Source organism: Rhinolophus sinicus, linkage group LG05 (genome assembly GCF_036562045.2).
Source record: "Rhinolophus sinicus isolate RSC01 linkage group LG05, ASM3656204v1, whole genome shotgun sequence".
In the NCBI taxonomy this organism is placed as follows: Eukaryota; Metazoa; Chordata; class Mammalia; order Chiroptera; family Rhinolophidae; genus Rhinolophus; species Rhinolophus sinicus.
The window spans coordinates 28,875,679-28,903,391 of record NC_133755.1 but is presented as its reverse complement, the minus strand read 5'-3'; the positions used below and the strand labels follow the sequence as shown (position 1 = coordinate 28,903,391).

The 27,713-nt window shown below is 36.5% G+C and overlaps 1 protein-coding gene across 4 annotated transcripts in view; it reads right to left on the bottom strand.

The window, feature by feature from the left end:
• MTA3 (metastasis associated 1 family member 3) overlaps window positions 1–27,713 on the bottom strand; it is a 141,633-nt gene that overhangs the window by 97,076 nt on the left and 16,844 nt on the right. The gene's annotated exons all lie outside the window — the stretch shown is intronic.

Below are 27,713 nucleotides of genomic sequence, written 5' to 3'. Positions count from 1 at the left end.
AACACAAATAAACTAACAGAAGGATTAGAAGGGAATGTTAAGGAAATTTCCCAGAAATTAGGACACTAAGGCAAAGAAAGAAACAACTGAAAATCCCAAGAGATAAAAAAATACTCAAGAACATTCATGAAGTCCAACATCCCAATAATAAAAGTTCCAGAAAGAAACAGAGAAAACAGATTTATTTACCTTTTTGGGGGGTGAGAGGGAGTGAGAAAAGACCTGCCAAAGAAATAATTCAAGAAAATTTCCCCTTACTAAGCAAGATGAGTGTCCAGATTGAATTTCCAGCATAATTAATTTTTAACTGCTAACATGAAAAGATCACAAACGTTTACAGAAAGGAAACAAAGGTCACATGCAAAGAAATAAGACTCAGAGTAGAATCACATGTGAACAGCAACACTGAATGCTTAGATGGCAGAGCAATGCCAACCTAGAGGAAAAATGAAATTCAACCTAGACTTGCATAGTGAACTATTTACCAAGTCTGAAAATAGAGTAAGGACAACCTTTCATTCATTCAACCAAGATTTATTAGGAGCCCAAACAGGCACTATTTAAGGTATTGGAGACAAGCAGTGAGCAAAAAAGTTACTAAAAAGAAACAATTCAAAGTGTCTGCCTTTGGGATGCAGACTTGGAAGGAATGGATGGAACAGACAGGAGACAAAGTTTTACATGGGATTTTTTTAAAAACTGTATTTATTACTCTTTTTAAAGAAAAAAATGACCACATTTCATTTATAGCTATAATTGCAAATAATTTTAGATACAAAACTTTTTTTAAATACCTCTAGGGGCTCACAGATCCTCTGCAACCTTACCTGGACCAGACTATGTGACTATGAGAATAGTGGGAGCTCTGAGACTCAGAGAGTAAGACTGCTTGCTTTAAGGTGTGTGTGTGGAGGGGGGAATGCTGGGAGGACTGGCTCTTCACACAGCAAGTAGAGCCCAAGTTCAGGCTGAAAGCCTTAATTCGGGGACACTGATTGGACGGAGACACACACACACACACAACACATTTCTGCTCCTCACAATACTTATAAATTCTTATTTATGGACCTAGGACCACATGAGAGCTTTTATCACATACAATCCCCTAGTTGTAGCAGTTCTTTTGAATTGTGTGAAGGTCATGAATGGGCTGTCAGGTCTTTTCCACTTTTAAATTTTGAAAACCCTAAATAGAAAATGACCTAGAAAAATACTCACCTAGCTCAGAAAAAAAGAATAAAGTGATTTAAAATTCTCTGAATGTTCTTTTTAATGAACTACTCAAAGAGAAAAACAGCACTAAAAGAGTCATTTACTTGCAAGTCTAATAACACTTCACCAGTGGAGATCAATGAAGTTATTGCTGCATTGGCGCTATTAGCACTGGTATCACATATAAAATTATACTCTTTACCTAATTAGGATTTGATAAATTGTTGTCCTGTAAAACACAGCTAACTGAATTCTAATGCGTACCCTATAGAGCTTACACAGCAACAAGCTCTACAGTAATAACAGCAGCAACTCTTATTTTTGTATACAACCTCTTGGTACAGGGTGAAAACGACGAAAATCTCTGACATCCAACCGAACCAAAGACAAAAATCACAATAGCATCTGAAACCCATTTTTTAAAACTTACAGTTAAATTTCATTTACATAGTTCTATAAATTTACATTGGCTTCTGAACAGGAATGACTCCCATGCCACTAACATCCTAAAAACATTGAACAACCACAATGGCAAAAACCAGCATTTAGCGAATGAAAATTTGACACGGCCAAATATAACTATCCTCATCAAAAATCATGTACATGGGGCCGGCCGGTGCCTCAGGCGGTTAGAGCTCCATGCTCCTAACTCCGAAGGCTGCCGGTTTGATTCCCACGTGGGCCAGTGGGCGCTCAACCATAAGGTTGCCAGTTCAATTCCTCAACTCCCACAAGGGATGGTGGGCAGTGCCCCCTGCAACTAAGATTGAACACGGCACCTTGAGCTGAGCTGCCGCTGAATTCCCGGATGGCTCAGTTGGTTGGAGCACGTCCTCTCAACCACAAGGTTGCCGGTTCGACTCCCGCAGCGGGATGGTGGGCTATGCCCCCTGCAACTAGCAATGGCAACTGGACCTGGAGCTGAGCTGCGCCCTCCACAACTAAGACTGAAAGGACAACAACCTGACTTGGAAAAAAGTCCTGGAAGTACATACTGTTCCCCAATAAAGTCCTGTTCCCCTTCCCCAATAAAATCTTAAATAAATAAAAAATCATGTGCATGATAACACATTTATATTACAACTTCCTGAAACCACTTTACCAAGCTTGATGGAACATCACATTTGCTACCTTCTAAAAGTTATTCAAGTACAAGTCCCATACTATATACAGTGACAGAAGAGACTTGACACCCAATTATTTACTGTAGTTTCTTTATAGTTAGAAAAGTTTCAGGACACTTAGTTTACTAGCAATAAGGCACTTGGGGCACAGAGGGGCGAAAGACCACAGAAGTAAACCATACAAAGGGATTGTATAAAGTTTTAAGGAGCATTATTAAAATCACTATACTTAATACTGATGTCTTCTGTTTTAGCAGTACGTGCCACATAATGCATGACCCAGCATTATGGGTCATTTGTGGAACTTTCCACAAATTCCAAAGTTTTAGTTAGACTGCAGGATGAGAAGCAGCCATGGCCAAAAAGCTCAGTAAGGCTAATTACACATGCAGGCTGAGAGGGCATGGGATAAGACTCGCACAAATAATGTCCAAGAAGCAAGGATGAGAAAGGAAGTCCAACTAGCTGAGCCGTCCAGAGCGCCGGAGCATCCAGCTATAGGTACAGGAGTCCAGTCTCAGTAGCAGGTTGCAATCAGGAACTCGGACAAAGCTTTAGAGATTGGGCATGTGACATGTATGAGACCAGAGTACACAACTGATCAATGTAGGTACCTGAAGAAGGGACAGAACGCAGGGAAGGAGGTGCCATTACTGATTTCTAGGTAGGTACTTGACTTGAAACTGGGTATTTTCAGAACAGATCAGAATTGTAATGCCTACATGTTTAGTCAGGAGGAATGGAGGGGGGGAACAGACAGGAGCAGAGTTCTCCAGAGGATATTCTCAAGATTCCTTTCATCTTTATTTTACTGAAATATCAGCCCACAGTGAAAAGATGTTACCTGATGCAGTCCATACAGAAAAGCAAGTGGTTAACAATCTGTCTATAGATGCATTTAACAAGTACCCAAATGTTTGAAGGCATAATATTGGACTGAAAATAGCTTAGGATTGGTGCAACTCAAGCCTGCCTGGTTAAAAAAAAAAAAAAAATCCTCAAAAAAGGAATAAGCAAGCTGAGTAAAATTAGAAGGATTTATGACAACTGAGATTTCAAGGAACTATGTGAATAAAAAGAAAGAACCAGTTTGGCGGTCTAGAGGCAAATGATCAATAAACAAAAATCAATTATATTTCTATTACTAGCAACGAACAATCCAAAACTGAAATTAAGAAAATTTCATTTACAATAGCATTAAAGGAAAAAAATACTTAGAAATATATTTAACCAAAGACAAAACATGTATACTAAAAACACACAACATCATTGAAAAAAATGGAACACTATTCTGCCATAAGAAAAGATGAAATAGTGCCATTTGCGACAATATGGATGGATCTTGAGATTATTAAACTAAGCGAAATAAGTCAGACAGAAAGTCAAGAACCGTATGATTTCACTGGTAATGTGGGATATAAAACTGAAAACAACAAAGGAACAAGACAAACAAATAAAGAAATAAAAACTCATAGACACAGACAACAGTTTAGTGGTTACCAGATATAAGGGAGGAGGAGGTGGTAGATGATGGTAAAAGGGATCAAATATATGGTGATGGAAGGAGAACTGACTCTGGGTGGTGAACACACAATGTGTTATATAGATGATGTATTACAGAACTGTACACCTGAAACCTATGTAACTTTATTAACCATTGTCACCCCCATTAAACTTTAATTAAAAAAAAACACCAAATAAATGGAAAGACTATGTTCACAGATTGGAAGACTTAATATTAAGATGGCAATATTTCCTAAATTGATCTATAGATTTAATGCAATCCCTACCAAAATTAGAACTGTTTTGGTAAAAATTGACAAACTAATCCTAAAGTTCCTATGGACATATAAGCGACCCATAATTGCCAAAATAATTTTGGAAAAAAAACAAATTTAAGAAGACTTACACTTCCAGATTTCAAAGCTATAGCAACCAAAACTATATGGTACTAATAATGTAATGATACACATATAGATCAATGGAATATAACTGAGAGTCCAGAAATAAGCCCACACATTTATGGTTAATTCATTTTGGATAAGAGTGCCAAGACAATTCACTGGGGAAGTGAATAGTCTTTTCTACAAACGGTGCTACAAACAACTGGATATTCACATGTAAAGAATGAAGTTGGACCTCATACCATATACAAAAATCAATTCAAAATGAAAGAAAGACCTAAATGTGAGAGCTAAAACTATAAAACTCTTACAATAAAACAGAGGTGTAAATCTTCATGATCTTAGACTAGGCAATGGTTTCTTCACTGTGGCATCCTAAAGCACAAGCAACCAAAGGAAAAATAGATAAATTGGAATTAATTTTTAAATTTTGGTGCTTAAAAGAAAGCAAAAAGATAACCCACAGAATGGGAGAAAATATTTACACCTCATGTATCTGATAAGAGTCTAGTATCCAGAATATGTAGAGAACTCTTATAATTCAAGAATAAGAACTGAAACTAATTTAAAAAAAACTTTTAAGTGAAAAAAATTGTTTTCAAAAAACAGCTTTAATGCAATAAATGAATCTGGCAACATTTAAAAAAGAGAATAAAAAGACAATTCAATAATAGGCAAAGGATGTGAACAGACGTATCCCAAGATATGCAAATGACCAATAAGTACATGAAAAGATATTCAACATCATTAGTCACTGGGGAAATGCAAATCAAAACTACAATAAGATATTTCATACCAACTAGAATGATTTTAATAAAAAAGATAGCAAATGTTGGCAAAATGTGCAGAAATTGGCATCTCTGTACATTATTAGTGGTGAAACCGAGTCCTAATGACTTTTGACTAAATTTAGTTTTAAATCCTAGCTCTAGAAATCATATCGCTCTATATATACCCCTCAGAGATCTAGCCTTTCCCCTGGATAATCAGTAACCCCCAAGGCAGGAGAGGACATTAGCCCAACCTAATGGTCACATGATATGGACCTCGGCTGGCTAAAGATAACATCTTGACCTAAGTTATGTTTCAGCTCCAGAGTTTTAAGATGGAATGACCCCCTGGCTACTTTCCCAGGAGACCAGACAGAGGGACTCCGTAAAAGACCTCAGAGCTGTCCTCAAGATGTGAAGAAATGACTCATTACCCTTACCTCCAACCAATCAGCTCCTAACATGATTCTAAACCCCTTACCTAGTGTCTTGTGATTTTGCCCTGTATAACCTGTAACCTACACATCATCAGAGAGCCGGGTCTTTGAGTGTTAGCTCACCTGTCTCCAGGCTTGGCGCCATCTCCTTAAATAAACCTTTACTTTCATTGCTGCAAACTCCTGTTCCTGTCTCCTTTGGCTTTGATGCACGCAAGCAAAATGAACCCCCTGAGTTCAGTAACAGTGAGAATGTAAAAGGGTGCTGGTGGATTATAAAACAACTTAGTAGTTCCTTAAATTGCTAAACAGTTAGTATATGACCAAGCAATTACATTCCTAGGTATATATCCAAGAGAAGTGAAAATAATGTCAACACAAAAGCTTGTACATGAATGTTCATAGCAGCATTATTCATAATAGCCAAAAAGTAGAAACAACCCAAATGTCTTATCGACTGAATAATGGATACACAAATGTAGTATATCCATTCAATGGGATGTTACTCAGCCATAAAAAGAAATAAAGTGTTCATTCATGCTACAAATGGATGAACCTTGAGACATACTAAATGAAATATTATGAAAGTGAAAGTCACAAAGGACCACATACTGTATGATTCCATTTATACGAAAAGTACAGAATAGGCAAATCCACACAAATAGGAAGTAGATCAGTTGTTGCCAGAGGACGGGTGCAAGGCAAAATGGGGGATTGACTGCTACTGGGGACAGGTTTCTTTTTGGAGTGATGAAAATGTCCTGGAATTAAATAATTGTTATGGTTGCACAAATCTGTGAATATACTAAAAACTACTGAATTGTTCACCTTTTTAAATTATGTGGTGTGTAAATTGTATCAAAAAGAAAAAAGCTAAACCTGTGAAGGTGAGGGGAGCAAATGAAATGCAAAAGGTCAAAAGAAGAACAGATAAATTCTCGTACGGTGGTACGCCTTCCCTTACGCATGATGGGGGATACGTTCCAAGACCCCCGGTGGATGCCTGAAGCCTCATATAGTACCAAACCCTATCTATACTGTTATTTCCTATACATACATACCTAAAATTTAATTTATAAATTAGGCACAGTAAGAAATTAACAATAAAATAGAATAACAATTTACTGTAATAAAAGTGATGTGAACGTGGCATTAAGTAAATTAAGGGTTATGTGAATACAAACACTGAGATACTGTGACAGTTGATCTGATAACCAAAATAGCTACTGAGTGATGAATGGGCAGGTGGCACACACAACATGGATGGTTGGACAAAGGGATGAGTCACATCCTGAGCAGGACAGTGTGAGGTTTCATCATACTACTCAGAACCGTGCAAAATTTAAAATTTATGAATTGTTTATTTCCGGAATTGTCCCTTTAATATTTATCAGACTATGGTTGACTACAGGTAACTGAAATTGTAAAAAGAGAAATCATGGATAAGAGGGGACTAGTGCATAGTCGTGTAGTGGAATTCTATTCAGTAGCTAAAAATGAACAAGCAAATCCACATATAAACATTTACAGATCTCAAAAACTTGATTTTGAGCAAAAAAAAAGCAATCTGCAGAAGGACACGTGTACAATAACATTTTTAATGCAAAAACAGTGCTTTATATAAATACGTACCTATGTAGCAGAGGTATAAAATCATGAATGGAAAAAAACACACCAAAGTTATGACAGCAACTCGCCTATGGAGAAACTAGGAAGCGAATAGGGTTGGGAGGGATACACTCAGCACTATAAGAATCTAAAGCAAATACGTCAAAATATTAAGAGAAGACAAAGCTGGCTGGTAGGTTCCTAATTTGCACTACATTATTCTCTTTTCTGCTTCCTAAAAATACTTCAAAATAAAAAGGGAATAGGACCCAACAGAAGGAAAACACTTCTTCTGCCTGTAATTAAACTCTAATCCATGTTAAACTGTTATTTTTCCCTCAATGGGGACAATCACCACAGTTGATAATCATTTCTTTACCTCTATCTCCCTTCTCTTCATCTCCTTCTATCATCATGCCAAAACACAAGTTTCAACTGGCATTATGTATAAGATTAATCCATTTCTAAAATATATACAAATATACATCTTTATAAATAAGTTTTAATTGTAAAGATTAAAAAAGACGGGGAGGAAAATAGAAAAGTGGCCCATCTTGGGAGATAAAAAAACTACAAAAAGAACTAAGAGTCAAATGCTTCTATAAAAAAAGCATGACATAAATAGGGAGACTGTTGGAGTGGACGAAAAGTTACCAGTAGCAAGAAGAGCAAATGTAGTCGGAAGAAGCCTGAGATTTTGGCACCTGATCCATGAAACTTGCGCCAATCTCCAGGCGGAGGAGTCCGCACCTCTATGCTACAAAGCAACACCCACACGAGTTTGACATACGTGTCACAGTATGCCTTGCAATACAGTCATGGGAATCACTGAGTCCCTTGAGAACAAAGATGGATCATTTATCTTTGTATCCATGCTGTTTTACTTGTGAGGTAAGAGCTGGAACCTCAAGAAGTGTTCACAGCAGATCAGGTACGAATTATCAGCTAATGCTCAAGTCAGTGGCTTCAAAGGCAGACTCACAAAGTTATGACATAAACACTGTACAGAGTAACCATCAAAAAGTTACTAATGTTCAAGGGGGTCTCCTTTTCACATTTCGCTCCAGTGCTTTCCATAATTGTTTCAAGATCTAACACAGGGTGGATGGGAAACTAGCCTTCAGTGTCACACGTGAATTCAGTCTCGCACCCACATACCTAGTTGTGGGACCTTGGGCAAATTATTCTTTGGAAGCCTCAGTTTCTTCATCTATCACATGTGTATATAAGTCCTCCCTCATTAGGTTATTGTGAAGATGAATGCACATAAATTGCTTAGCACAGTGACTGACACAGCACTATCACTTTCTTTAAATGAATTTTAATGATTTTCTTTGACAACTGAAACACGATTCCTGTCTCCTAAAACAACGGTTCCAAATTAAGAGGACAAATCATAGTAAAATTAAAACAAATTAAGAATTTGTTTTACCTTTTTATAAACAAAGATATCCAGACCCCACCCATAGAGATCCTGATTTAGAAACTCTGGGGTAGAGTCCGGCCAGTGGAGCTTCAGTTAAGAGCCATTATTTTAAAACGCTACTTTTAAAATGTTTTTCTGGCAGAACACCTATGCCAGTTGTGATGCTATTTAGTCCCAGGACCTCTTTTTACTCTTAAATCCTATTAAGGACCTCACAGGGCTTTTTTTTGGGTTTATAAGGGGTTATATCTACCAATACAAATTTAAAACGGAGAAATTTTTAAAACACAGGATATCACAAGCACACAATCCATTATCACGAGAGTGATGATGTCATCATGTGTTATACAGCCTCTGGAAAAACTCAACTACTACAGTCATGAGAGAATTGATGAAATAATTAAATGACAGCTTAGTATGAAAATTGTTTTGTCCTCACAGACCCCCTGAAAGGTATTCAGGCAAACCAGTAGGGCTGGTCACCTAGCCCTCCTATTACACAACCTAAGGATTACGCGTTAGCCTACTAAAAACACTCCTGGTCCCATAACGGCTAACACTTAAAAGGCCGAAAATACCAACTCTCATCAAGAATATGAACCAACTTGAATTCCCATACAGTAACAGAGGAAGTAAAAATTGGTTCAATCACTTTGGAATACTTTTTGGCAATGTATACTGAAGTGGATTCATACCTGCCCCCATGAACCACTAATTCTACCCCTGGGTATTTACTAAGAGCAATGAGAGCTTAAGCACATCAAATGACATGCACTAGAATGTTCATAGCAGCTTTTTTTCACAGGAGCCAAAAACTGGAAATCATTCAATGTCCATCAATAGGAAAATGAATACTACTGGGTCAGAAAGAAAACAACTAATATTAAATAACAAGCAATGTTATTTAGCTGGATCCCATAAACAAGGTGTTGAATGAAAAAAGTCAGGCAAAAAAGGGAAAATACTATAGGTACTCTGTTCAGATGAAATTAAAGATTAGGCAAAACTACCAGATGGTGATAGACATTAAAACAGTGATTACTCAGGGAGGGAGAGGGTGGTAATGACTAGGAATTGCCACAAGGGAACCTACTAAGGTATTAGAAAGTTTCTCTATCTTCATCTGAGTAGTAATAGAAACACACACATGCATGAAAACTTATTGACCGTCACACTTTACCCATTCCACTGTATTTTATATCTTGATTTAAAAATTTTTAAAGAGAACTAGGACTTCTGCTTCCAGACAAATGAAGAGGGACCAGATCTACCCTATTGCCTGAAACCAAAACAATTAAAAATTAATAAATAACTTAAAAATCAGACAGAATACATAAAGCATCAGTTTTCTCAACACTGGACCACTGGACACCAGGCAATGAAGAACAACGATCCCTGAGAGACAGCAAACAAACAAGGTGAGTCCTAACATTGGGCCTACTTACTGTCTTGAATTTCCAGGAAACAGTGCAAAGAGGGGAAACTGAGGCAAAGCCTTGCAGACTCCTAGAGTTGAGGAGACAAAGCTGAGAGACCAAGAAGACCAAAGCAACTAGAGTTCAGAAGATAGAGTACCAGGGAAGAGAGAAAATCTGGAGATTGCAAAGGGTGATCCTTAGCACAGTACCAATCAGTGAGTGCATGTACGGAAACTACCAGAAGCCAAGGAAAAGAATCACTGGGGGGGGAAGGAACAATGCCCAGTGCTCGCTCACATGGGGCCGTGAACAGATTGTTTCCCAAAGAGCCACATTGCAAAAATCGTAATTCACAGTATATTGGGTAGAGTACCCAGAGAGGTCTTGTCTAAGTATAGGGAACAATTAAGTCCTAGACAAAGCACTTACTACTCCATACCCACTTTACAAATATACGAGGTGTGATAAAAAATATGGTGAATGCTGCTGTTGAGTGTCACCCAATGGAAAGGCAGGGATCGATCTTCAGTACAGGAAGCAGCATGTCAAAACTTAGTAACAGTGTGTGACAAGTTTCAACTTGTTCAGTGCAGTCAGTCGGGTGTGAGCTATGGTTGAGAGTAGGTGTGGTTTAAAGTGTGCTGTAAATCACAGATAACGGACAATGCATTAACATGAAATGGGCAAATGGTTCCATCCTCCATCATGACAATATTCCGTGTCACACATCGCTTCTGGTACAGCACTACTGTCAAATAAAAACACTACTGTGTGCCCTCATCCACCTTATACACCGGATCTGGCACCGTGCAACTTCTGGCTCTTCCCCAAAGTCAAAATGATTCATGGCATTGAGGCAGCCATGACAGCGCAACTAAAGACACTCACGAAAGAGGACTTCCAGAACTGCTTCAGAAAGTGACGAGAACAATGGGATAAGTGTGTTTGAAACGAAGGGGAGTATTTTGAGGGGGATTAATGGCAATGTGTCTTTTACTGTAATAATTTTATTTAAACATTCACCATATTGTTTGATCACACCTCATATGCTAAGTCATAAACACAACCAAAAGGATCAAACAATTTCCAAGTTACTTAAGTGTATCAGAGCTAAGCTCAAGATTTATAGGAACGCAAAAATATATAGGAAGAAAAAAAGTACAATTTGCAATGTCTGCTATACACCTATTAGAATGCCTAAAATTAAAAAGACTGACCATACCAAGTGTGTTGGCAAAGATGTGAAGAAACTGAACTCTCCTACAACTGCTGATGGGAATCGCAAACAGTTTACAGTTTCTTTTTTTCCCCACTGCTTTTGCCTCCCTCCCACTCTGGTTCAAGCTGCTGTTTCTCAGTCTGGTTGTAGGACACAGCTCCCTAGTCCATGCTGGCATTATGAGCCTTGCGCTCTCCCCAGCTGAGGCAATCAGTAGCCAGTCATTGTTCAGCCGCTCACAGCAGCTCTCACCGGCTGCCGGCTGCTCACGATGGGTACCAGCCACTCACACTGGCTACCGGCTGCTCATGGCAGCACACGGTAGCCCATGGCAGCATACAGCAGCACACAGCCACTCACGCTGGCTGCTGGCCACTCACAGTGGCATATGGTAGCCCACGGCAGCTCTCGCCGACCTCCAGCTGCTCACGGCAGCCCAGCTCCAGGGAGAGCTATTGTTCACAATCTTAACTGTAGAGGGTGCAGTTCACTGGATCATGTGGGACTTGAACCAGTGACCTTGGTGTTAGGAGCACAGCGCTCCAACCACCTGAGCCACCGGGCTGGCCCGCAGTTTACAGTTTCTTAAAAAGTTAAAAATACCCCATCATATGATAAAGCCATTCCACTCCAAACCAAGCGAATATGTCTGTATACAAATGTTCACAGCAACTTTATTTGTAATAGCCCAAACTGGAAACAACTGAAATGTCTATCAACAGATGAATGGATAAACAAATTGTGGTACATCCATACAATGGACTACTACTCAATAACAAAAAGGAACAAACTACTGATACTGAAACACACACTGTGTTCATAGATCAGAAGACTCAATATTGTTAAGATGTCAAAATTTCCCCAAATTGACTGATGGATTTAACACAATCCCAATCAAAATCCCAGCAGGTTTTTTTGTACAAATTGACAAACTGATTCTAAAGTTCATATAGAAGTGTAAAGGACCTAGAATATCCAAAACAATTCTGAAAAAGAGAAATCAAAGTTAGAAGGCTAACATTACTTGACTTCAAGAAGTACTAGAAAGCTACAATAATCAAAAGCACGTTATCCACAAAAAATAAACAAGTTGGTCGATGGAACAGAAAAAAAAGTCCAGAAATAGAGCCACACATATATGATGAACTGATTTGACACAGGCACAAAAGTAATGTAATAGAATAGCCTTTTCAACAAACAGTGCTAGAACAACTGGATATGCATATGCTGAAAAGGAAGACTTTAGGATCCATACCTTGCACCATATACAAAAATTAACTAAATAAAAATGGGTCGTAACTTAAACGTTAAATCTAAAACGATAAAGCTTCTATAAGAAAACGCAAAAGACTAAATGACAGCAAAGTATGAAAATAAAATTGATTCATACTTTCTGGAAGGCTCTTTGGGAACACATATTAAAAACCTTAAAAACTGTACATGCCCTCTGATCCAATCATTCCACCAAAGAAAAGACAGATACATTCATGAGAAACTACTAGGATATTCACTGAAGCACTTTTCTACTCCTTTATTTTCTATAAACTACTAAATAATCTACAATACATTCTAATTAAGGCTGGAGTTAAGTGATATATGAATTCTCAATATAAGAAACATGAGCTGTATCATACTATAGGATATAATCTTTTTCAAAGCTTTATGCAGTCTAGAAATCAAGGGTCAGAAAATCTACAGTCTACTGTGGACAAAATAAAAAACAAGAATCAATCACAGGGTACAGGATTACAACTACATTTCTTATATTTTCTGCAGTATATTTCTTTCTGGGAGCCTTTCAATAATAAGCTTCATCATTTCTAAAAATTTCTTACAATCCTGTCATCCTTTCCTTTCCTATTTATAGTCAATTATATGAAAAGATACACAGGCATAACCAAGTTTTTAAAGTAGTTTCAAATAAGAAAAAAATACGTATGGAAAACATTTCCCCAACTGTATGGAGTGCTGAGTAATCTGAAAACAACATCAACAAAAGAAGATGGATTTGCTTCTTAAATTATAAAAACCCAACAAAGGAGTCAACCACATTACACCTTAAAAGCAAAAAGAATTATACAGAAACAGAAAATAAAATATTTTATTTTGTTATCTCTAGGACCATTTTTCCAACACACTAACAATCTTCGATTATTTTTCTAAGAGGCTGAAATTAATTCCTATCAGGAATTGCAGTTTCACCCCCACATGAATTACCTATACTCTTAAATGTAAAGCAAGTTTGGCTAACCAGTTATTTTTACAATCTTGCCATAAAGACTCACAAATCCCCACAATATGAAAATATTCATGCAGCTTCAAAGAAAGACTAATGAAAGTATTATAGACTGGATCAGGGGTGGGAGAACACAAAACAAAGCAAGAGATCATGAGAAAGAAAGTGTGTAAAGAAGGATGAATTTATAAAAACATTTATGCAAAGATGCTGGATATTACCAAGATATTCTAGCTGATGGTGTCTTAAGTTACACTTTATTCCACCATCTATAAATATTGGCCATCAGAAAAATTTAATTTGGCTGTGAAAACAAAAGGAATTCCAGTCAACTATGGTATAGTTGGAAGGTAACCCTTTCATCCAGGTGAGAACTCTAAACTATTCTGCTTCGACCTACAGGTAAAATACAATTTCTACTCTTTCATTAAAGGGAATTAAAACAACAAACAACAAGAGTCGATCTGATATGCAGTATCAAATACAGGACAGAAAAACACACAAAATAAAAGTAAACAATAAACTAAGCCTCTAATTTCCCTTCAAAATCATATACCAATCTAGCCCTCAAAGTTAAAGGTCTTCCACCAGTGAAAATATGGTACATCCTTTGAAACTTTCAAAAATTAATGCCATAAATTAATGCACATTCTAGTGTGGATTCAAAAAAATTGCTGATTAGGGTGAGCGCGTAAAGTAATAGTTTTTATCACGCTATTTCTATTAGAATATGAAAGCCCATAAAATATCATTCCTATTCTACCAAAGTAGTATGAGTCTGGGATGATTTTATTGCCCATTCTTTCACCAATTAAAAAACAAAAGGATATAGGGCAGGAGAAAGTCCTCTCACTAACAACTGGGAAATATGCATTTTTGCAATTTAAGTACTTCTGCCTTTCCCTCCCCCCAAAAAGACTCAAACTACAAAACAAGTTTACATCTAAGAAATGTTAAAAATTTAAAACTACTACTAATGTTATGCCCAAGAGCACTTACAAGAGGCCTTTCACAGGCTACAGTACAGAGCTCTGTAACAATCATTCTGAGCATCAGTTTAGAAAGTTTACAGTGCAGTAGGGGAGGTATCTGAGGGAAAGACAGCACCAGGAGGGCTTCTGAATGACCACCACTCCCCCTTACATGGGTCAACCAATGATTGTTGGCATCAATTCAATAGCACCAGGAATCCCCAATTTGGGGTGTGGTGAAGAAGACAACTATTCATTGCAATTGAACAGTTCAATTGTGATACAGCATGGCTGAGGAACAGCATGTGTGCAAGGCAGCCCAGGGGCAAGGCAGACCTCAGGCTAGACAGTTCTGCTCTGCTCAGTTCTGCTCTGCTCTGTTCCCCTCTGCTCCAGAGAGACATCTTCAGTATTTCAGCTCTCCAGCTAGGAAACAGTTTTCAGTCTTTGGTGGAAAGGGAAAGTCTTGCTCCCTGAACTAGAGGGGAACTAGCTGACTTATATAGAGAGAAGTCCCTGCGCCTGGCTCCTGACCGGTCCGTCCTCATGCAAATAAGGACTCTAAATCCTCCCAGTTTGATTGGAGCCAAAAGCACTGTCCTGATTGGTCAGAATGAAGCCACTCTGATTGGTCAGTAGAGATGCTAATGGGGATACAGCTGCAAAGCTCTGACTAGATGGAGAAAGTTTCAATCCTATTGGTTGAAATACAATTCCAGGAACTCCTTTATAAGGCTGGCTTAGATGACAGAAACACAGCACAGGCAGGCAGTTAGTTTAGTGCAGGCTTCTCCCTGAAGCATGGCTTGTGTGAGAGGCCCCTGTTTAGAACCAGCTGCTAGGCTCTGTTTTGTTGCTGTTGTTGTTTTAACTGGAGCCCAGTTAGCGACCAGGAGCCCTTCTTGGTAGGTGTCTTATCTTCTTTCTCAGGATCCACATAAGCGTCCTTAGTAGGAAATGTGTAACACATAATTGCCATGTGCTAAACTCTGCAGTAACTGCTGATGTACAAAGTAAAACATCTCTTCCAGCCCACCCACAGCTCTTTACTCCTTGCCCTTGCCAACTGGTGGGTGGTGGTAGTGGTGGTAGTGGTGGTGGAGGTGGTAAGTGGTGGTGGTAGAATAGAAATGTGCTCCAGGAAAGACACATTGTGAGGACTCAGAATCCCACACAGGGGAGAAGCACAGGCAGTGCCACCAACTAGGCTTGCGGCATTGTGCTTCCCAAAGGCACAAGGGGCACACTTCATAGTACACCCCCATGCTTTTATCTGTCTTATAGTTTTTCTGATATAATGGGACCAAAGTACTGTGGCTCTGAAAAGGGGAACATGCGTTTGAAAAGGAGGAAATGTTTTAAGCCCAACAGCTCTCTACAAGAACTGATGGAAGAGGTACAAACATATTCAAAGCAATGCACCTTATTTATTTGTAAGTTACTTCTAAAGGCTGGACTGACAGAAATGGCTCCTGACATTCATTAATCAGCAAATATTTAAGTGCCCACAATGTGGAGACAATGGCAACAGAAGGATTCAAGGCTGGGGGGCACCACCTCAAAAAGCTCATCTTCTGATTTGACTTAATATTGCTGTGACTTTTGGTAAGTTACTGACTTCTCTTTCGGCCATTATAGAAACAGATAATAATAACCTAAATCAACAAATTCTAGGTGTAAAGATTAAAAGGATGAAATAGAATTCAAAAGTGTTAGCTTTTCTTCCTCTCCAAGATAAACTATTTTTGGCTTAAAAGTGTAAAATCTCTTTTGCTATACAATATTATTATTACATTTACTGAAATGCAGAGCCTATGAACAAAAGACCACATAAAATATTACTGATCTACAACCAACACACAGAGCAAAGAGATCTGAAGTAAGCTTAAAGACCGCACAAACAAAATGGTGTAATCTTACAAAATGTACATTTATTATTGCTCCCAGGATATTTGTAATTCTATTTTAAAAAATGATCTGTATCTGTTCTCCAATACAGAAGCAATTTTGACACAAGCTATAATCTTTTTTTCCACCTGTGTGCTCTAGGACTGAAGACATCACAACTGGCTGTGAAGAAAAATGGAAAACAAACAAATAAGGCCCTCATCAGTGCCTTAAAATTTGGTTTACTGCACACATAGAATAAAAGTAAGGAGCCCATTCTTGTTATGTTGGACAAACAAAACGAAGGCAATACGGAAAAAAAGACAGAGAACATCTGGACCCTGGGCCTATAATTTGTCTCTTGCCATAAATGCCTGCTTGGCTCTTTAGGGAAGGAATATGGCCCTTGGAAGCCTTATACGTGATGATACATGGTGATGGCCGAAACCATCAAAGACACCTCCCACCTCAGCTATACAACAGAACAGATCCAACCAAGAGGATTTTGTCCTCTTAAGTATTCATCTCTGAAAAAAGAATTTCCCATCTACTGTCCTGTTCTTACCAAAAATTGTCATGAAACAATTCTCTTTACTGTTTTTATAAAATGTAAAGGCAACTGAGGTACTCAAACTTGTGAATGATCACTTCCTAAAAGTGTTCAGAGTCACTTTAGAAGCCCTGACAGGTCAGGCGTCCTTCCTGGGTATCTCACCTCTACCACAGCACTTACTATAGAACCATGTCTGTGGCCCACAGGGCTACAGGCTTTCTAAGAGCAGGAACAGTGTCCGGTCCCCAGCACCCAGAACAGACAACTGCTCATACTGAGATGATCAGTGAATTATTGTTTTAAATGAATAAAGAATAAGTTTGGAATGAGTGTGCCCTATTGAAAATAACTGGATTTGGGATTTCCAGTTCTAGTCTCCAAGTTGCACATGGGAACCGGTATGAGACGCACTGGGAGGCTCTGAGGCAGCGGCCATCTTCTGAGACTCTTAGCCATTAGCAAACAAAGCTAAAAAGGTGAAGCTTTTATGCAGAAATGTATCCATTCTCCAAGTTCTTAGGTGTCAAGGGGCAAGCGTCAGCAGCTTCTTGGTATAACTTCTAAAACATCGGACTGAGTCACACTTCAGGTGACCATTTTCCAACTTCCTGGCTACGAGGGGCAACTGAAAAAGCATGATGCTAGCTTAGCTCCAAAAAAGGCTTCAGAGGAACCAGCTGCCCATGTGGATCAGTTCTCTGTATTGTTCTGGGAATCCTCCAGGAACCCAGCCTAGGATCTGTTCCATCAACCGTTTCCATCATTTCGTAAGCACCTAATTCCCAATAGTAGATCAAATCCAGATTGGTTTCTGTTTCTTTCACTGACTCTGACTAATACAAAAAGCTACTACCGTGTTTCCCCGAAAATAAGACCTAACTGGAAAACAAGCCCCAGCATGATTTTTCAGGATGACATCCCCTGAATATAAGCCCTAATGCGTCTTTTAGAGCAAAGCTTAATATAAGTCCCAGTCTTATTTTTGGGGAAACACGGTATTTTCTGCACACCTCACATTTTACCAGACACTTTACTCATTTTATTCCTACGACAACCCTCAAGACAGGGAGAGTAATAGGGGGTTGAAAGTATTAGCAAGCCCCTTATAAAGATGAAGAAATTAAGGCTCAGCGAGGCTAATTAATCTGCCCAAGGCCACTGTCTACTAAATGGTAGAACCAGCATTTATACCCAAGTCTGACTCCAAAACCCATTTTTCCAGTGCCAAATTGGACAAACACAAAATGGTGCATAGTCATATTTAACTTCTCCAAAATAAATTAAAAAAAAACAAAACAAAACATAGAAAAGCAGCAGTGAAAGGACAGAATATTAGTCTATCTAGGTAACCTTAGGCAAAGGACTCAAGCTATAAAATACAGAGAACCTAAACAGACTTTGTACTGAGGTCTTTCCCAATCTAAAATTCTATAATTTGAAATGCTAAATGAAAACATACTTTGGACTATTCTAAATAAAGACAATACATAAAGGTAAAAGCACTAGTAGAAACAGAGGCAGCAGGAGGAAACTACAGAATTCAGTATGTAGGCATACAACATTTTAATGCAAAGACTTTTAAAAAGATAACCTCTGGAAATTTTTAGATTAGCTACTGTGACTACAAAAATGATTTTTATTCAACTAGTCATATGAAAATATAAAATATTAATCTACATCTTTCCAAACCACAAATTAAGTAAAGCTAATACAAAGCCTTTAAAGAAGCTTAAGGGGGTGGCCGATTAGCTCAGTTAGTTGGAGCATAGTGCTGATAGCACCAAGGTTGCCAGTTCGATCCCCGCATGGGCCACTGTGAGCTGCACCCTCCTTAAATAAATAAACAAATAAATAAAATAAAGTCTATTTAAAAAAAAAACTTTAAAGAAGCTTACGAATATCTAATTATTGGAATGCCTCGTTTAATCAATAAACAATGTGACATCAATTTTAAAGTACTAATATAGTACATGCTTGTTTAGAAAAAGCATAATAATCATTAACAATCAAAGTAAAAATCAATAAGAAAATGTGTATCACAAAACATCATTAACTTGTCAAATAATAAAACTTTAATATTTACAGTTGATAATAATGTGGTTAATGGACACAAACCTGCCATAACTGCTAATTATAAACTGTCATTCACAAAAATAAAAACATTATAAAACAGCAAGAGCAAAAACGTCCCTATTAAAAAATGTTTATTAGTTTTAATACTGTGACAGAAAATGAATTTCTGTGCCAACTCCAGTCAACTGGAAAGGACTGAGAAGGGTCTCCAGGGTCAGAGTTAGGGCTCAGTCTCTCAGATAAGCTAAGTTTGCCCCTGGATTCAGAAAAGGCGAGTGCCAGGCTGAGATCTATGCACCTATATACTTTATAGACTAAGAAACAACAGAACTGTGGGCTATGATCTCATAATGTCTCATAAGAAAATACAACAGACATCTAGAAATCAAATATACAGAGGGTGCCAAAAAAAATGTACACACATTTTAAGGAAAAAAACTGTATTAAAATTGTAATACAATGAGAGACACCAGCATTCATTTGATTAACGCCATCTTTTGAGTGAACATGATACTACACATTGCTACCATAATTCAATTCAACTTCGAAAAGTAATACATAGATAACATCTTTTAAAATGTGTACTTTCTGGCACCCCCGGTGTTCTGCCTTATCCCTGCTAATAAAATTTGTGGTCAAAGTACAAAAATTAGAAATAAAAAAGTTCTTCAAATGCCAGGGTGACTTTATGTTGTTGCTTTGTTTTCCCTTTTCTCTTTAGTGTTCTTCTTGGAAGTATTAAAATTTCAACAAATGGGCTGAATAAATCTCAGAATCAAGTTGCTGATCAAATAAGTAAGCTCAAGTATTATATCAAAGAATTCTCCCACATAAAGGTCTAAGAAATTAAAGAATGAGATCAAGTTAACAGAAGTCACAAACTTTTGTTACTAGGAACTCCATAAAGAGAACGAGAGAACAGAGGGACAACACAGAAATAGAAATCTTAGAAGAAAACACCCCAGAGCTGAAAACAAAAGTCCTGCCTCACACCAATATATTCACTAAAAATGCATAGAATGTGTACTGAAGTTTAACATGTAGACATGTAGGTAATTTCAGAATGCCAATTCTGAAAGAGAAAAGCTTCCAGAGGAAAACATATATTGCCTACAAAAGAATGAGAATGAGAGTGACATCAGACTTCTTATGAACAAAACTGTATTCCATAAGACAATGAAGCAACAGCTTCAAAGTTCTGAGAGGAACTTGTTTTGAACCTAGAATTTTATAAAGAGCCAAGCTAGCAGTCAAGTGTGATGGTAAAATAAAGACATTTTAAGGCATGCAAAGATTTAAAAAGTCACCACCCACAGATACTTTCTGGGAAAAATTTTTTTTTTTTTTTTAGATGAGGACACATTTCAGCAAGGCAAAACACAAATGTAATTCAAACATAAAGATGACAAAAAACAGTGGAGAGGCAACAAATAAGTGAAACTATAAATCTTACAGAGTAGCTACATAATGTAAGGTGAACTTACTGTATGTAAAAGCACTTAAAATAGTGTCTGGTGCTCTGTGTTATTTTTAAAATCATTACTATTATATTGTAAAAATCTAGAACTAAATGCTGTATAGTTTCAACACGGGAAGGTAGAGTACAAGGAAGGAAGAAAATGTTGAGCTTAACGGATGATATCCTTATGCTTAGGAGAGAACTACTGGTAGAAAAATATGAAGTTAAACATGTCTATTTAAACATAAGGGTATTTGATTTTCTTTTTTTCCTTTATTGCGTTAACTAAAGATTTTCCCCTAAAATTAATTTAGCAAGTTAAACTCAATATAAAATAGGCAAAGGATAGAAACAGTTTACAGAAGAGGAACTAACTATAAGTGGCAGTTATAAGAAAACCACATTTTCAGAAGAAATGTAAAAAAAAAAACTATACCAAGGTATCATTTTTCACCTAATAAATTCGTAAAATTCAAAAGCCAGATAGTAAACTATATTGGGAAGGGTGGGAGGAAACAGACACTCATTCGTTGCTGGTAGGTGTAAACTGGTACCCTATCTGAGGCAAGCAATTTGGCAATATCTATCAAAATTACAGTGTACAACCTTTTGATTCCACAACTGCAATTCTAGGAATTTATCCTAAATATAGATGCTGTACTCACAGATGTGCTAAATGAGATGTACTCTGCAGATGTGTGACAGCAAGAGATGAAAAACCCGACCCATCCTCCACCAGTACAAAGTAGTTCAATTGCTACAGTACATCAAACTGTGGAATATACCATGCAGCCATTAAAAGAAAGTATTGATATGCAAGAATCTGCAAAACAAGAAAAAAACAAAGCCCAGGAAAAGTAGTATAGTATATCCAAAGTCTTTAAAAGGTCAACCTGAACCCCTTTAGGGATACATGAAGACATTCCATGGGGTACACAGAAACACAGGTTTAAGGAGATCAATTTTTAGACCGACTTCCACATGCACTAGTCCCTACTGATCTTCCTGAGAACTGGCTCATGTCCACTGCCCTTGTCTCCCTCACCTCTCAACCACACTACATCTTAGAGTGGGGCTCCTAGGGGAGTAAAAATCTCCAGATACCAAACAAAGAGACTATTGGTGACAAAACAAAAGCCTCTCTAACCAAGATATCAGAAACTCACAGTAGGGTTTTGCATCTTACACATACTTCAGTTATAGATAAGTAGTGTTAGAACTGAGGCATTTTGGCCAGTGTTGGGATATTACGAATTAAAAAATATTTGAGACTATGGCATCAGGTATCTCTACCTATTGATTAATCAATAGATAAATATATGAACAACTTTTACTTAAAGCCTTCACTTAAAAAAAATAATAAAAAATAAAAAATAAAAAGACTTCACTTTTTCCAACCCCTGAATGACGGTAAAAATAAATAAATAAATAAATGTATAGCTCCCAAAACAACAGTCCCAAGAAAACAAAAAAAAAAGAGCATCTGTTAAGGAAAAAAAAAAAAGCACAGAAGGCCTTCGTCCATCACAGCAAGACTGAGCATTATCCAGCAGTGTATCTTGAAATTCAGAAGAAGATGGTTGCCTTGGAGAGGCATAGTACTCATTTATTAAAATTGGAAAAAGAGGTCAGACTTTCTGCCAGAAAGTCAGTGTGATTTAGCTGCCTGGTTTGTGGATAGGGACTGGCTTTGCCATTAAGGTTTATTGGTGGTCCTTTGCCATAAATAAAAACATGAAATCCACAGCTCCAACAATCTGATGAAAATATATTTAAGTACAGTTCATATTACATTTTACATATCAAATATTTATTAATAAATATACTTAAGAACATACATAAGATTTGAACATTTTATCAGATATAAATTTAAAATGCAAAGATATACTTAAATGAGTGTTATTTCAACTTTTCCAAACCTTTTCTGAGTATATTGGTTTAAGTAAGGTCCCTATTGATGAGGCAGAACAAGAGTTAACAAAAAGTGAGCCCGGGGGAATTAGCAGAAGGTAATTTGATCAGTACTTTGCACCCAAGTCAGAGTCAACTCCTGGGAACCGCCCAGGTTCAGCCCCTAGAGATAAATTTTTCTGTCGAAACACCCCTAGAAAAGAGAGATAAGACCCCAAACAGAATTATCTAGTTTTTGGCACCTGCACAGACTGCTGGAGTCTACACTTAGCCTGAACTCCAGCCTCATTATAATACAATTAAAATAAAACGAACATTATGGCTTGACCCCACCCCGCTGGGTTTTTCTATATGCATTCTAGGTAAAAGCATGTGCGGAAAGAAACCAGTTATATAACCTGCACATGTCAAATGACCTCAGTCTATATGTCAAATGTCCGGAGTTTCTATGTCACATACCCTGCTGTAAGAAAATTACCTATACTTTCCTATATAAGAAAAGCTAACCTGAAGTTCAGTGCAGTTGTCTGCTCTATATAGACTCTGCCCCTGGCAGCTTCTCTGTCAGCGCTTTTCTTCTTGGATAAACTTTCTAACTTCTATTCCTTTGTGCCCTGTGAATTCTTTCACAACCTGTGAGCAGCCACAACACCTATGATAGTTTTGTCAAATTGACTAGGCTATAGTTCATTGTTATTCAAACTCTAATCTAGGTGCTACTGTGAAAGTATTTTGTAGATGTGATTAGCATTAGCTAGGTAGTTAAGTAAAAAAGATTATCCTCAGTGATCTGGGTGAGCCTCATCCACTCAGTTGAAAGGCCTCACCAGGGAAATAGAGGTTTACCTGAGGAAGAAGAAAATCCACTTCCTAACCTGCCTGGCCAACCCCCACAATCATATCCAATTCCTTGCACTAAATCTATTCATATATTTATATAAACTAGTTGGAGTTTCTCTCTCTCTCTCTCTCTCTGTAGATTATACATGTGTATGTATATGTGGTTTTACACATATATTGTTTCTCTGGTAGAACCCTAAGAGACACAATCCCTATAGGTGAAACAGTAAAAAGTATAATTAACAGTCATTTGTTAGGTCTTGGTAAAACCTTTTTACTGTGCTTCTCAGAAAATGAGACCATGAATGACTCTAATGACTGACTAACAAACCTCTTCCAATTCTGCTAGTTTCAAATTCTCTGCTTTCAGCAAAACTGAAGGAGGACCTAATTGAATTGTCAGCTGCTAAATTATTTTAAAATCACTTTCAGTGAAAAACTGCCATATGATTTTCCACGTACAATTCAGAAGAACAAAGAATGAGGTATTTGTAAGCACTGAGGGCAGGGATTTCTGCTGCTTTGTTCACTTTATCACCAGAGCTTAGAAGAGTGTCTAGAACATAGCAGGAGCTCAAAACATATTTGATAAATCAATTAATGAGCAAAACTCCATCTCATTGCTTACTTAGATGGAAATACGTTGTCAGAACTTACACTTATAAACACAAAAATCAAGAAAAGCATCAATGTCAAACCTGTCTCATTCCAGCAATGAGTTACATTAATTCAACGATTCATTAACTAATTGGGATGAGAAGAAGCCCCATCGAGTTCATTGAGATGATTTCCAGTAAAAATGTATTTTTCTGTTTAGCAATTATCAAAATTTTAATAATATTTGTACTATAATTATAATAAATTCAAAAGAAAAATTTGAGAATTTGAGCCTTGTGGATTCAGGAAATAAGTTTTTACATTTTAATTTACATATGCATTTTTATAACAGGGAATATGATGATCAATAAAACTTCAAGCATAAAATACATTAGGCTAAAAAATTCTGTGGAGAAAGCAAAATGGAAAGAAGCTCAAGAGGAAAAAAGGAACATGTGCAATTTCACATTGTTAAAGTAGAGCTTATTCATGTATTTTTTTAACCTGTGATGGGCAAATTGTTAATTTCTTTTCCACGAGAATACTTAAAAGTGTGATACAGCAATTTTTAAGTGTCAGTATTTATAACACACGGGGTATATCTTTGCAACTACTTAAGTTTTTGATGAAAAATTTTAGATGGCAACTTTAAAATGTATATGGGAGTTAAAGTTTTTTAAATTAACCACTGTCAGCCCAATAAACTTTGATTTAAAAAAAAAGATTTTTAAATTAAGGTAAATCTGAGAGCAAATAAATTGAAGGGAAATATGTGTATACACATACTCGTATGTATGATTTCCTTCTATATACAGTGATTTCTTCAGGAAAAAACACCAGAAACTAATCAATGGTGACCTGTAGGAGAGAACAGGGTCTTTGGAGACCTGGTTTGGGGAGTTTTTGCACTGAGTATACTTTTGTACCTTTTAAGTGTTGACTCATATTCAAATATTACCTTTCAAAACACAAAATTTTTTAACAATAAAATTAAAATGTAGAGGTAATCATTATAAGACTATAACTAGGACGAATACCTTGAAAAAAGAAAACTTGATAAAACCAACACAAAGGAGAAACACACACACACGAGAATTAAAATATGATTAAATAAAAAATAATTAAATATCCTTACTGAAGTTAAAGACACTTAGAATAGGTTTAAAAAGATGAAAAAATGCAAACAAGAAATGCAGCTGTATGTGGTTTAGAGACATTGCACTCTAAAAAATAATCTAAAAGGTTAAAAACTAAACAATAAAAAAATATATAAATACACAAATACTAACAACAAAAATGGAAATAGCAACAGTAACAGCAAAAAAAAAAAGAATTCAAAGTGAAAAGCATTAGAGAAAGACATTTTCTATTATTTTTAAAAGGAATCTATCTAGAAGAATAACTTCTATGTACCTGACATCATAACATCATAACTTCAAAACCAAACACTGTTAGAAATGCAAGGGAAAATGGACTGATGTACTTAACAGAAGTAGTCAACATGTCAGACAAACTAAGCCTATTTGTGTAAACACACACTAGGTTAAAAAAAAAAAAAAGATGAAAGTATGTCCTGACCGTGATTTGAGTTGGGATCTGAGTTGTAGGAAGCAGGAGCAAAGTGTAAATGAAATAAGACTACATTGATTAACTGTTGAAGCTAAGAGAGATGGTTAAATGGGGGTTTCATTGGGCTCTTGAATAACAAAGCATTACACAGTGAAAGCTATGGGAGATGACCACAGGTTCTCAAAGATAAATACGTAACCTTAAAAGCATTTAACATGAAAGTAAGAGGGAAAAAAAGACACAAATGAATATGACTTACCCTCCCCTCCTTTTTTTTCCTCCTGGCCTATGATAAAATCGCCCTATCAAGTTCCACATAAAGTCCTATTAGGATTTTAATTGGAATTTCATTAAAGATTAATTTGGGGAAAACTCAAACATTTACAATATTGAATAACATTTTAAACAACCAGCCTCTGATTTTATAACTCCTGTAATTCCCCTATTCATTAATTTTTGCTTTTATATTGAATTCCTTCCTTCTTTTGGATTTTATTGTTTTCTCTTGTATCTTTAATGCCTGGCTTTAATAATTATTTTTACTCATTTTTTTCAAGGGTTGCTTTGAAGGTTTTAAATTTTCTTAAGAGTATCACTCTGGCCTTATCCTACATGTTTTCAAGATCTAGTACTTTCATTGTCATTCTTTTTGGAATCACAATAGCAGACTTTATTTCTCCTTTAGCACAAAAGCTACTTATAAGCATATTTTTTAAATTTACAAGTTGAATAGTAATATGGCTGGTTTTCCTTTGCTTGTTAATTGTTTACTTCGTTGCCTTGTAGACAGAATGTTACTTGTGCAGTTCCAGCTTTTGGTATTTGTTGAAGTTTTCTTTGGGCCTCATTTAAAGACAAATGTTATGAATTAACAGTCTGTCTTTTAACAGGATAATTTATTCCATTCACATTTTTTGTTATTGAGATGTCTGGACTCATTATGACCCTCTTCTATTTACCTTATTGTTCTTCTCTCTTGTATTGATTTGGGGTCTACTTGGGACCATTTTAAATTTATTAATCTAGTAATGTAGATGACATAAAATCAAATGATTTCTCTGTATCCTTCCATTGGCTATCCCAAGAGATATAACCAATGTGGTGAACTTTCTACTGGCATAATAAATTGAACAGAACCTATAACCTTCCCTTTCCTTAAAATATTAGACTTTTTAAAAGGCTTTAATTCCCTTCCCTGATTCTAATGTTTGGATAATCTGGAATTTTATTCCTAAATTAATTTATGTCACACTTCTTATATGTTGAAAAATACCTTTACTAGGTTGTTCATAGTGTTACTGAATTCTCAACTTAAAATAATTTGTCCTTCTACTATCTAAGAAATCTGATCCTTATTCCTTCATTGATAACTTTCTATCTAAAAACTTCACAGGATCCTCAGTTTCGCTTTGGTGTTCTGAAATGAAGTATCTGTGTCTTTTCCATTCAATCTTGTCCTTCGTCTCTGGGGAAATGTTCTTTTTAATAATTTCTCCTTTTCTCTCATTTATTTTTATTACTTAAATCCATCAGTGTCTTTACTATTCAGTCCTTCTGTTCATTATTTTATTTCAATAACCATTTTTAATTTTCCCACTTCCTTATTCTGATTGTCCTTTAAGAACTGTTTTTATTTTGTAGGATCAATAAGTATACACATGCCACATACACATATATACATAGAAATTCACACAAATGTCTATAAAATTTCACTTTTCATATATTTGTTTCAAAATGGGGATTATGTCTTGTATCTTTATCTAATTATTTAATTCAATCATACATTGTGCCACCTATGTTGATATGTATAAATCTATTTTAATTTAAATGGCTATAAGACATCCAGAATACATGCAGTAAACAAACTTTGTTTAGTTCAACACCCTATTACTGCTGGACACTTAGGTGTCTCTTATTTTTTGCTATTACCAAGATTAGTGCGCAGTAATGGAAAGATTGAGTTTTAATTTTGCTAAGTATTGCCAAAATTATCTCTGGTGAAAACAGTATCAATTCCAGCCGAATATAAATAATTTTAATTTTTATTATTTTTTTATTTTTTGCTTGGAACTTTAATCTGATTTTTGGAAATTAGGAGAAACAGTAAGAGCTTTTTTAATTTGAACACACTGAATAACTTCCATGTTCCCAACATTATGATGAATGTTAGTGAATATATTAGTCAACAAGACAGACACAGTATTTGTTCTATGATATTGAGTTTAACACAGTGATTCTTGAAGGGGTGCTAGTCCACCCTAAAGAGTCCTTTGGAAAGGATGGGTGGGGGGACCACAATGAGAATGGTACTAACATTTCATACACGAGGATGTTAGATATCCTATAGATCTATAGGTATATAGTGGAGGACAGTCCAGCACCAAAGCACTGATTCAAATGACTTTCAAATGTCCCTCTGGACATTTATCTAGGTAAAAACATGATTTTGTTATCTGCGACTAGAGCTAATTCCATTTTATGTATGGGAACACAAACTAT